The following is a 13,926-nucleotide window of genomic DNA, read 5'->3' as shown; positions in this document are numbered from 1 at the left end:
ACTCATCATATTACGCTGATTATGCGCCCTAATTATTAATTAAAGCATAAACCCTAATTAAACTACAAACCTTAAATCCTAATTGGGTTCGATAAATTAAGACTAAACACATGCACATTAAATTTTAGGGTTCCATTGTATGCTTAATTAACTTGGAAAGCCTAATTAATTAACCAATTTTCTTTGAACCTAATTAAATCAAGCAATCTAAGATTCAAGTCCAACCTATAAAACCTAGATACAAGATTCAACTAATTGTTACATTGTGACTAGAGCATAGACGAATGTAAGGAAAATGCGCGAGTCCTAAATCAATTAACTATAACATACATTCAAGGGTATGAGCATCAATCCATTCAAGAACATACCTTAATAATTAAAATGGATTCAAAGAGGCATAATTACCATATGAAATTTATACAGGATAATCCTCAAAGAAATTATATAGGGTCTAGTCCCAAGAACAAGAAAAGAACTACTTACCTCAACATCTCCATAGACAAAGAAAGAAGAGAGAAGGATCTCCAATCCATAATTACAACCCAAAATCCTAACATCCTAAGCTAAGATGTGAAAAAGGAAGAAAAATCGAGCTAGGGGTTGTCTTCCTCACTTTTTTCTCCATAAAAATTACCTTAAAAATAGAGGGACCTTTTATTGTTGTAGGCTGAACATAGCTAAGTCGTAGAGGAGTGTAGCTACGTTGGCTTTTTCTAGTCGTAGCGTCATGTAGGGTGCTGCTAAGCCTTGCCCTCCAAAACACGTGCGCACGCTAGCCTTGCCATTTCGTCAAAGTCTGGAGTGTTGCAATTTTTTAATGCAGTGTCGCAACGTTGTGTGAAATGCATGCTACTGCCTTCTAGCGTAATTTATTTGGATTTTTTCAATTTTAATTTATTTTGAAAAATTGAAATTAAAATTGGGAGATTTGGTTTTATTTTGTAATTTGGAGAAGAAATTGGAATTAAATAGATTGAATTGAGATAATCGATTTAGAATTTATTTTCCCAAAAAGGATTTGGGATTTCAAATGCAAAAAGATTGTGGATTTGAAACTAAAAAAGGAAATGGAAAAAGAAAGAGTTGTATATATTTATTAGTTGTGGGTAAAGTTAAATAAGAGTTAAAAAGAAGAAAAAAAATTAAATAAAATTTTGCTTTCCCTCCTCCTACGCGCGTGTTACGGAAGAAAAAGAAGAAGAAGAAGTCTTCACGAAGGCATTCAACATCCCTCCCGAGCCCTAGCTGTCCCCTAGCCGCCACCGGATTTTCTTCCAGCCCTAGCCGCTCGCTCCAACGCTGCCATCTCTGTCGAAGTTGCCGAGCCCAGTCGCCAGTCTTCTTCTCCAAGTCGCGCATTTCACCTGCTTCGGTCCCTAACCTCAGACGCCGACTAGCCGCCTGAAGTTTTTCCGTGCCTCTCCCTTTCCGGTCGTTCGGCGAGGAGCCCAGTCATCCCCGTCATTCATCCCAGCCATCTGCAACGCGCCCCGTTGCTAGCTGCTGGTCCGCACCAGTGCTCTGCCACCGTCCCGTGCCGCTGGTCTCCGTCGCTAGAGGTCTTCATCGGATCTGTTCAAGCAACCACTGATTTCTCGTTGGAATTGGTATTTTGAGTAAGTACTTGGTGCTTTGTGGGTTTCCTTGCAAAATCCTGAATACCATTAAATTGCAAGTTAATTGGAGATAAAGCCATTATGTTTGGATTTCTAGATTCAAGTTTGGAAGTCATAAGCTACTGTCCAGCTAAGTTAAAAGGGTGATTTTTGCAGATTAATAGTGGAGGTGGTTTGATTTTGAAGTTTCGAACTGGTTTCGGGTAAACCGCTTGTTGGGTGGAATTATTTAGATTGAGATTTGGATTTCAGATTTTTTTAAATTTAATTTTGTATTTATTATTTTAGGCCTTGTTTTAAGGTCTTGTTTGACAGGAGAAGATAAGTTTGTTTGGGTTTTTTTTTTAATTTAAATTTTGAGGTAAGTAATCACTATTGGAACCATCCTCATGCCTGGCGATAAAAATTAAGGATAGTTATGTTGGTTCTAAGACTTATACGAGCATGTGATATATATGTTTGAAGCATGTTATATGTATGAGTATGATTTAGTTTTTTTTTTTTTACAATATATATTAATAGGATGATTGAACATGGGCCTAAATTCTAAGGTAAGTGGCATTACTACTAGAATGATATGTGTGAAAGTGACGGACGTCTAGGGGAAAGGTAAAAGAGTGAGCCCAAGTAAGAGAAATCTTTAGGTCCAACTATTATAATGTTACCGTTCGTATTGCATTTATTTGACATAAATGCTTAGCCTTACCTAGTGGTCGTGTTACTTACTGAGTATTTTGTACTAATTCTTTTTCATGTTTCTTTTTTAGGAAAAGGTAAAGGCACATTGGTGAATGACAGACAAAATCCGTGATCGAGCCATTAGGACAAGTCATATGCTTCCGCTCAAGTTTCTAGGATTTTATGTTTTAAAATTTCTAGTCTTGAGATTTGAATTCGAAGTTTTGGTATTTGTGTTTTAGACTTTTAAAAACTTTTTCTAGTTTTTTTTTTTTTTTTTTTTTATTATTATTATTATTATTGTTTTAAGGGTATCCTACCAAATGAATTTCAGATATGTAGTTTTAATAAAGTTTATTATTTTATGCAATTTTTTTTTATTTTACTAAGTCATAAAAAAGGATGTCAATTTGAATTGCATGCATGCATGTCTATAGTAACAACCTAGTTTAAGTCCTAGGGAGTCGGGTCGTTACATATTATCATGTAAACTTGTGGCTAAGTTTGTATTATTTTATTTTGTTTTCAATGATAGAGTTGGAAATGTGTATCATCACTTGTAATTTTAGTTTCAAATATAAATTGATTAGTTGACTCTTAATTTTTTTTCAAAAGATTATTATATTTTAAATTTTATAATAGCTTTATATATTAAATTGAATATAATTTTTAATTAATCAAATACTTTTTCGACGTTTTTTATAACGTCCAGTAAATCAGAGTTTTAAAACAAGTAACTTCAAAGTTATAGTGGCATGATATATTAATTTTAACAACACTTGAATATGTTGCAATAGTATTAAAACGTAAATTTTAGAGACACATTTTCAACGTCACTGTATAAAAGAAATAGTTACGAATAATATGTTCCTAAAAGTATGTATTTAGTAATGCCTACGTGTTAGTAAAAGTAGACTTTTAGCAATGCACAATAAATATGTCACTAAAACCTTAAGCTACATGGCTATAACGACATTCTTAATAATGCGGGTCTCCACGTTGCTAATACTTTTAATAGTGCTTTTTGACCATAAACAACGCATTTTGTACATTACTAGAAAGTGATTTTTTTGAAGTGGGTATTTAAATGTTTCATTTAACCATCACTATAGTAATTTAATTTGTAATTAACTTACAGAAACAAATAGTGGGAATTCAACTTCCAATAATAGTATAAACGTTCTTTTAGTAAATAGTGGTAGGGTGGCTCTTGAGTGCTAACCCATCAATTAAATTCAAACTTATATTATTAAATTTTGACGGTTAACAATGACATATGTAATATAGAACATCGAATAAATAAAAATATTATTTTTAGTGGCTAAGAAATAAGACAATATTAATTACATCACATAGCATTCTTATCAATGTCCTAAATAATATTTCACTAATTTTTCAGCAACAAACACATTTTCTCTTAACCAAAATGAGTATGAAATGGTTCAACTAACCTAACAAATATATTATCAACTTCAAAGTTAGAAGTTTGATCTCCCTCATCAATATTGTCGAAAAAACCCCTCCATGTTAAGTTGCTCTTCTCTATCATATTTTCTTGTTTAAGCAGATAATTAGGATGTGTTTGCAATACTTCTACTTTAAACATTTTTCTTAATAATTTCAATAAATAATTTTATATCTCACCTTTTTTCAAAAGTGCTATATATACCAAAATTTTTAAAAGTTATTCTACCAATTGTAATTGTGTTTGTTATATATATATATATATATATATATATATACCAAAATTTGAAAAATGTCAGTTAATCATTATGAAGTTATTTTGGATAATGATCCATCACAACATTATTTCTTTAAATAAATAGTTTATAAGTTAATCCAACTTTGTAAAATACTCTTTATTTGTTAAGATTCTTTATAAGTACACTTTTGACCATCTAAAATTGCTCAATAAGGTATACAAAACATTATTTAACTTATTATTTTCCTCAAAACGGAAATTGATTTTGTTAATTTATTATAATTATCATTATTTTTTGAAGTTATTCCAAATAATATTTACAAGTGTTAAGCGGAACATAGAACTATTTCAATTTCAGGTGAGATTCACATATATATTAATAAAGGGAGTTTTTAAATAAAGAAAAATGAACCAACTTATTTACAAATATAGCATAATATCACAATCTATTATTGATAAACGGCGATAGAAATCTATTAGTGTGTGATAGATGTCTATCACATTCTAATTACCCTATTAATAAACTATTTAAATAAATTTAGAGATATTTGAGCCACACTTCTTGCAAATAGCAATTTAAGTAATAATGTTTTGTTCAAACTTGCTTTAAGCCACTTGTTGCACATTATGAGGTGTGGACGTGCGTGTTGGTCTCATAGTGAGAAATTTAAGGAATGAATTTTATGGGATTGAGAGAAATAGTCATTCAAATGTTGTAGGAATGGCTATTTTTTTTGACAAACAAATGATGATTTATCTTCAACCTTTGATTGAATCTTTGACAAATATAGTAAATAGAAGTTGGAAGAGAATTTTCAACACAATTTCGATTTTCTTCTCCCATATAAAGAGGGTTGAATGAATTTGCATATTCATTCAAATTTCTAAGTTAGCAATTATAAACGAAAAGGAGATTAGAGTAAGTAAAAGGCGTAGAAATGATTGGATTGAGATCAAACATCGTAGCATTATTATCTTTGTTGTTATTGTTTGTATCTACAACTAAAGGTCAATTCATTTTTGATGTTACTAATTATGGTGCCAAACCTAATACTGATATTACTCAGGTAAGTATATGTATAATTAATAAAAAAAATAAATTTATATAGAAATTTTAATTTGATGAAATAATTCAACTTACAGGCCTTAGAAAATGCATGGAAGGAAGCATGTGCATCGACCACTCCAAGTAAATTGTTGATTCCAAAAGGAGTTTACCAATTAAGTGAGTCTAGGCTCATAGGTCCTTGCAAGAGTGTTCCTATTGAGGTTCAAGTCGAAGGGACATTAGAAGCTCCTCTCCATCCAAAAGGAGAGGGATTGGTTATTTTCCGATATATTGATCAACTAACATTGTCAGACACTGGAGTTTTTGATGGTAAAGGAAAAATAGGTTGGGAAAAGAATGATTGCCATAAAAATAAAGAATGTACCAAACTTCCAATGGTAAAATCTCTAATTATATATATATTAACTTATATTTTTCCCCAATTGATATATAATTTAAAAATACATAATTTCAATTGTCTTCAACTCATAGTTTTTTTCCTCTCTTTTTTTTGTTTAAACGTTTCAGAATTTGAAGTTCAGTTTCGTCACCAATTCAATAGTGAAGGACATTACTTCCTTGGATAGTAAGAATTTCCACATCAATCTTTTGGGTTGCAAGAATTTTACTTTTCAACACGTGACAATTATTGCACGGACCATAGCCCCAACACCGATGGGATTCACATAAGTAGCTCAGAAGAGATTACCATTCTCGATTCAAAAATCACAACTAGGGATGATTGTGTGTCTATTGGAGCCAGTAACAAGCATGTAACTATTACTAGTGTAACTTGCGGACCAGAACATGGCATTAGCATAGGAAGCTTAGGCAAGTACACCAAGGAAAAAGATGTGATAGGAGTTACCGTGAAAGCATGCTATAATCAATACTTCAAACGGTGTCAGGATCAAAACATGGCCAGATTCTGCTGTCGCATTCGCAGCCTCTGATATTCATTTCGAAGATATTGAAATGGTTAACGTCAGTAATCCTGTCATTATAGACCAAGAATATTGTCCATATAATCAATGCAACCGAAAGGCATGTATTGAAATTATTCCTCTAATTCATTTAAAACTTGGTTACTTCAAGAAATATTCTTTTTTTTTTCTTTTAAAGAAAAGTGCAAATTTGAGGTATAATCATATCAATACTTTTTTTGGTATGTTTTAGGTTCCATCAAAAATTAAGATCAGCAACGTCAGTATCAAAAATATCAGAGGCACTTCCGCTACTCCGGTCGCAGTCAAACTTCTTTGCAGTAAAAGTATACCATGTGAAGGTGTAGAAGTTGCTGATATTGACCTAACTTACAGTGGAAGTCGAGGACCGATTACATCTCAATGTGCTAATGTCAAGCCCACCATTTCTGGAAAGCAAAACCCACGTATATGTGCTGAACCTGCTCCTGTTGATGCTCCATTAACAGATTAATCTTTTCAACAATGACACAAGTAAGTAAAACCATATGTGAAGTTTATCATATCTCTATTTCACAACATTTTTGTTTTACTTCTAACATTCCATAGGTTTGCTTCATTTAATAATGCATGCTGTTGAGTATGTACCTTTTTCCTCTTTCAGTTTATTTTGAAATACATTTTAATGAGAAGTTCAATCATAAATTTCTACCTTTTCAAATTTTAAAAATTTAAGGTATAATCATATCAATACTTTTTTTTGTATGTTTTAGGCTTAAATTTGAAAAGTTCCGTTTAACTCTATTGAGCTTTAAAATTGTTTCCTAAAATTACACTAAAGAGTTTTTCTCTAAGATGATGAAAATTATTGTTACTACTCATGTGTAAAAATTAATTTCTGATTGATGTTGTAAATGATGCGAAGAATATATCTTCTTTTGTTATTAGCAATGTATTATATGTGGGAACAATGATATTTAGCAACGATATTAATCTATTAGATAGTTGAAATAAAGTTGTACATATTATAATACATGCCTTTGAATTTTGACACGTTAGCTCTCATGAATTAGTTTTTTTAAACAAATTTAAAGTTGAAAATTAAGAAAATTATAATAGGTGGCAAAATTGGTTATTACCAATTTACCAATATGCTATCACACAAATAAATATTTTAAAATTATTATTTTTAATTTTTTTTCTGAAACAATATGAATATTTTTATGTAATTATTTTAAGTATAGTCAATAACTGATATACTATTACTTTTGTCTATCACGGGTAGGCCATAATCATGAATCACTCATAGATCACCATATTTATGTGTAACACTAATTTAAAATTTTTCTTAGTTTGTGAAATTTTCAACTTAATCCAAGTTGAAAATTAGTTTGACCCAACTCAACTCTTATAATTTGCATCAAAGTTGGTTGGGGCCTTTCAGGTTATAAAATTTTCTGAATGCCTTCATCTTAGCACCCTTATCAATTTCTTTGTTTATCATCATATTCTTTTGAGATTTTTTTTCATATTTATCATTGATAGACTATTCGATATTTTCATCGACATTGCTTACGAGACCCTCCTAACATCTACAAAATTAAATTACCCCCCCTTTCCCCTTCACTGTCTACCTCGATACCCCCATAACAAGTGTTCTTTCTTCTTCTTCTTCTTCTTTGTTTTCTTTTTTTGAGAGATACACATGGAGAGATTTGAACAACATTCCCCATGGTCGTTATGAAGTTTGAAATAAAATAAATTACCATTTTTTTAAAGATAAATTTCTAAAATAAGAACCTTTCAAGTTTTAAATATTGAGTTTCGACAATGAAATTTGATATAAAATAAGTTGCCTACTTTCTAAAACGGATTTTTGAAATAAGAACTTTTCTTTTTTAAACGATTTAACTCAGGTTTACTTTTTTTTTTTTTTTTTTTTTTTTAAGTTTTAGAATCAAAGTTTGTTTAATGAATATCTAAATTTGGAGTATAACTTGTTGGGATGTATGCCCTAAAGTCTAGTAGTTTATAAGTTATTTGAAATAATGATTGATTATCTTAGATATTCAATTATACATTAAGGAAAGATTTAAGATTATATTATGTAACTTGAACAATATGTGGTAGACATACAAATGGATCACGTTCAAGTAATAACCTAAATAGTTTGTAGTATATATATAAGGTTGGGTGTCTTATCTTGGTGACATTATAGATACGACCCACTTTGTAAATATTACAAAGATGTAAGTGTTATAAACGATTTAATTCAAGTCGTTCATGTAGAGACATGCGAGTGAGGCTATTCTATACTGGGAGCACGAAATGATTAAACTCTCTTTATAACACTGTTGACTAAAAAGGTTATCATTTCATAGGATGACCATAGGTAACTCGACCTCAATCCTGAGTGAGTTATGAACCCTGTTTATGAGACCGACCCTTTGATTTGTATGAGCGAGAGTGGCCTGACTCGCCGTGTAATGACCCGACCCCCTAGGACTTAAGTTAGGCCATTATTAAATACATAAATGCATGAAACTCAAAACGACACTCGGTTATGGCGAATCAAATACTAATTAAATAAGGTAAGTTCAAAAGACTTTCATTAAATTCAAATACTAAATCAATAGTAGGGTACCCATAAATCATAAAGGATAATAAATAAATATGAAAAAACGATTCTTAAAGTAAGTTTTAAACATCAAAACTAAAAATTAAAAGAAACATGAAAAGAACTCTAAATCTCATAATGCAGAAGCGTAAAAACTAGTCCCAGTGGCTCGATCAAGAATTCCGTTTGTCCATCGCCGGTGCATCTCTACCCTTACCTAAAACAACAACATAAGAAAGAACGAGTCTAAAATACTCAGTAAGTAACCCCACTACTGGGGTCAAACTAGGCATCTATGTCCTCTAGATACCCACCTCAGGTGAAACATATAAACTGCTCTAATTCTCATGGGACACATATACACATGAAACTAGAAGGAGGCTGAGTTCTATCCTACCGTAGTTAAGTATGCCCACTACCTCTGGTGAATCCCGAAGGAAACACAAACTGGTGAATCTGGAAGGAAACATAAACTAGTGAATCCTGAAGGAAACACAAGCTGGTGAATCCCGAAGGAAACACAAAGTCTAATGGGCATCTTACTAAACAGTAAGGACACTTGCACATTCTCAACATCATAATTATCACTATATGAATCTATGACATACATATATACCTCAACATCATGGCTCTACAATATACACATATACCTCAACATCATCCGATCAAATATATCCATATAGAATCACATACCATCTCATACTAGCATTTAAGTGTTTATGTGCACAAATAAATATTTCAAATCTCGTGCCAGAACATACTTTGATCATATTATACTATCAGTCTATCATGCTGTCATTCTGCCATAACATTCATTTATCATGCTAGCATACATCTAATTCCTGGCCCGTGGGAAGTTCCAGTAGTAAGATTACTTACCTTGATATTAGGTCGAACCAAAAAGCAATTGAATCTTTGTGAAATTCTTGAATCCTTAATCAAGCCTAAACATAAACCAAGCTTTAAAATTAATAGTTAAGGTCAAAATTCAAACACCCAAATATTACAAAATATTTCCAGATAACCTTACCTAAGGTGTGGTCCAATTCGAATTCACTTTCCAACCTCCAATTTTAAGCCCAAATAATTAGCAAACCAAACTCTCTTGAATGAAATTCTTGAATCAACCCCTAATCATAATTTGAAATTAGGCTTACATGATTAAAGCTTGAATCAAATACATACTTCACTACCAATGTCTCAAATAAATTATCCATATGTAGCTTCGTAAAAAAAAATCACTTCCAAATGACTTTACCAAAATTTCTCAACAACTGAAATTAATCCACAGGAGGGTCATCAAAGCCTAAAACTTACCAAAACTCGCTAAAACAAATACAACTTCACTGAACAACACCTCAATACCTTCACAAACTTGAATCCAAAGTTGAAACACAATGGGTATCAACCAATTGATGCCAAAAGTAAATGAGTATTCAAGAATCAACCGAAAACAACCCAATTGTAACATTCACAAAATATCATTCACAAAATAACATAGTTCAATGTTAGTAGTATTGTAGTCTTTTTCAATAACATTCTAAAATCAAGTTCTAACATTAAGTTTGAGAAGGTTGAGATTCATATCGAGGAGATTGAGTTTGAGAGTTTAGTTGAGAGATGTTTAAACTGAAGCTTGGAGCACTGTCCATCAATGAAGTCGTTTCGATCTTTTTCTTCTTTTTAGGAGATGCTTTGTTCATTTCCTTTGCCTTTACTGTTTGTTTCTTTTTCTCTTGGGCCTCTCATCGACAATTTACTTTTCATCATCTAATACTTCTGGTCTAAACTTTGTACATTTTCCTTTTCCTGTAGCTTCAGCAACCTAAAATAATAGTAACAAGAAAGAAAGTTAAATGTTAGAATTTAAAAACTACATATCATGATATCATCAACTATTTATATATATGTATCAATAAGTATATGAACATATTTGTGACAAACAAATGGATTTACCATAAATCTCTCACTATATACTGTTGATAGACATGATAGTGATCTATCACTATCTATCATCATTGATAGATAGTGATTGACCACTATCACTCTATTCATCATTATATCAACTCATATGTACAAATTTCTAGTTAGATATGACTGACAACAACAACTCTTGGTTACGTCCTTTTCTTTTGGTTGTTTTCTTTTATTTTCAAGTCTTTTTTCTTTTCATTCTCATTTTCTTCTTTAGTTTCTTCCTCAATAACTTGTTCTTCAACATGCACTTCTTGTTCAACAACATTTTTTCCTTTATCAACAGGCTATAATAAATAAAGTAATAGTATAGCGTTAGACATTGATAGTATTTTATAAATATCATTAACCTTAATTAATTATATTTTCATGTTTTTTTTCATATTTTAGTTTTAATCTTCACTTTTTTTTTTCTTCTTTGTCAGATAGATCAAATTCCTCTTCTTCTTCAAGCTCAACTTCCCGCAATAGATTCAAAATTCTATAATACTTAAGAAGACAACCTATCGCTTTATTTTCTTTCATAGCGTCTATATATTTACCTTATCCTTTTGTTGAACATGATCAGTTTTTTCCATATGTTCACCAGCTTCAAATTCTTTTTCCTGCAAACATGAGAATTAAGGAAGTTATAGAAGTATACCATACACTTATAGAATTCCATCAGTTCAGTGATTGACCTCATTGACTTCTATTATGAATGTCTATCACTGATAGATACTGATAGAATTCTATCAGTGTCTATCACTGTTGAGCAGTGGTTGACCTCATTGACTTCTATCAGGAATGTCTATCACTGATAGAATCCTATCAGTGTATATCAGTGGTAGACATTTCCTGTTAAAAGTCTATCATTTAGATTTCAACTTAGATGTTTACCTTCTGTTGATCATCATCAGTTTTTTCCAGATGCTCTAGAGCTTCAAATTCATTTTGTTGCAATAATACATACAATGTAATGTGTCATTGTTACATAAGAATAAAGAAAGTCAAAGAATTTTCTGTTAGTGATAGGCACTAATAGAATTCTATCAGTGTCTATCATTGATGGGCAGTGATAGATCTAATTGACTTTTATGATAATAGGTAGCTTAACACAGAAAATATGTAGCTTAACAGAGGAAACACATAGCTTAAGAGGCAAAGCAAACCTTTTACTTTCCATCCTCTTCCTCGAACACTATTGTTAATTCTTGTGTCTTTGGGGTTTCCAAAGGTAGAGATTGAATATCGTCAAAATGATCTTGTTTTTGAATCTCTTGTGTTTGTGTATAAGATTCCTAAAACAAAAAACATAAATCAAACACAAAGATAATAAAAAGAATGAGATTTCTATAACAAAAGACACAAAACAAATGGAAGAAAAATGCGTTGATAGGCAGTGAATCACTATCCATCAGTACAAAAACTTGTATACAAACCTTTCCTTCATTCCCAATTTTAATTTACAAGAAAAACAATTTTAGTTTAGTTAGTAAATGTATGTTTACATTTAAAAATAAAATAATACATTGCAAAAGACTTACTTGAGCTATATAATTTGCCACATAATTCATCATTTTGTCAATTTCATAATTTCTTTCAAGAATTTGTAACCTACAAGAAGGAGCTTTGTTTTTTCTATGGTCTCCTCAACCTCTTATTCTTGTTCTTCTTGTGAAAGCTTTTCAATTGGAAGTCTATAGATCAGTCTTTCTATGATGGTTTTTAACATTCTGATGATCTCTTCTTGGCCTTGTTTAAAACTTTTCTGCTCTTTTTCTACCTTCTGTTGACCATTGTTCAGTTCTTCTATTTCCTCCATTATATTTTTCCCATGCTCATTTTTTCCTCCAATTAAATCTCTTCCTTCATTTATTTTTTCTTCTTTTTTCTTTCTCTTTCTATATTTTCCTTCTCATTTTCTTCCAAATCTATCAAATATTTGATGGTGGTTGATTATGATTCTTCTTCTATTGGAACTAATGGAATTACACGAAACTATATGTTTAAACACACGTTAAATCATTAGGTCAAAAACAGGAAAACACTAACAAGTTTTTCTATGATATATGTCTATCTTTGTTTTTGTTCATAGATAGTGGTAGAAGTTTATCACTGTCTATCAATGATAGACTACTATCTGTTTTTTGTTTGAAACCATTGCAAGTAATAAAAACGAGGGTATGAAATTATAGAAAATACTTACATCATTTCTTTGAAAGATATTCTCTTCAAGATTTCTCCAATGATCAGGTTCCAAGCACTGCCATGATATTATTCTTAGACTTTGATTGCAAATTTTTCTTCCAAATCCAATATCTATTGTTGAAAGTTTTGGTATCATCTCAAATGCCCAATAAACTAGTGTCAAAGGAAAACCTTGAAGGCATACAGAATCCTTTTCGGTAGAAGAAGCCTTTTTGAAAAATTGATATGTCAAGTTATATGACAATCTTCCCCAAGGATAGGTTTTAAATTCTTCTTCATTGTCCAATATGTCAACATGTTTCCAATTAACAACATTGTGTCCTTGCCTTGGGATTAAAAAGAACTCTAAGAGAAGGAGGTTTGCCAACTTAACCTTGACACTATCACTTTCAGAATCGTGTAGGAACTTAATGCTCCTCTCAATGTCTTTTCTATCAATCGAATCATCATTCTTAAAGACTATTTTTCTAAGTTCAGAAATTTGCTCTTTTTCTTCTAAATCTATTGATGGTAGTTGAGTACCACTTAAACCTGTGATTAAACAAAACTCTTTTAATCCAAACTCTGCTATATGCCCATTAACGTTAAAAGCCAAGACAGTTGGCTTATTTATGATGCATTGTCATCTTAGAAGGTAGTTTATGCATCGTGGGCATTTTCTCAATTTTTATATTTAAAAGTGTCCGAAAAGACCATTTCTAAAAGTATTTAAATTCCTATCATCTAATTGGTTTTTTATAATTTATATTACATCTAATGAAATGCATACTGTTATCTTTAAATGCTTGTTCTGGTCTTGCATTATCATTTAATGTTCATGTTCTTGTTCCACCTGTTTCAACATACAAGTATCAACAATAAAAAAAATGATATATGTCTATATTCTATCATAAACTATCACTTACTATTATCATTTAATGACTTCTATCACTGTCTATCATCAATAGATAGTGATGGAAGTCTATCAATGTCTATCAATGATAGACAGTGATAGTATCTATCACTGTCTATCATTGTGATAGAAGTCTATCAGTGTCTATCATTAATAGACATTGATGGAAATCCATCATTGTCTATCATTGATAGACACTGATGGAAACCTAAATTCTATCACTGTCTATTGTCTCTTTATATGCTAGAGCTTGACAGTTGTAAGTAGGCTATGAATGATAAAAACA

The 13,926-nt window shown here is 31.1% G+C and overlaps 1 long non-coding RNA gene and 1 pseudogene across 1 annotated transcript; both read left to right on the top strand.

The window, feature by feature from the left end:
* The first annotated feature begins 1,144 nt into the window (after window positions 1–1,144).
* LOC150035922 (uncharacterized) lies at window positions 1,145–2,895 on the top strand. Its single transcript, XR_016529796.1, has 2 exons — window positions 1,145–1,616; window positions 2,384–2,895. It is a non-coding gene; the product is annotated as an uncharacterized LOC150035922 (long non-coding RNA).
* A 2,039-nt stretch (window positions 2,896–4,934) lies between these two features.
* On the top strand, window positions 4,935–6,481 carry LOC120078661 (exopolygalacturonase-like; annotated as a pseudogene).
* Window positions 6,482–13,926: the final 7,445 nt, after the last annotated feature.

This window comes from Benincasa hispida, chromosome 5 (assembly GCF_027475165.1).
Source record: "Benincasa hispida cultivar pf3 chromosome 5, pf3_genome.v1.1, whole genome shotgun sequence".
NCBI lineage: Eukaryota > Viridiplantae > Streptophyta > Magnoliopsida > Cucurbitales > Cucurbitaceae > Benincasa > Benincasa hispida.
Note: the sequence above shows the minus strand (reverse complement) of the source record. Positions and strands in the feature narration are given on the sequence as shown.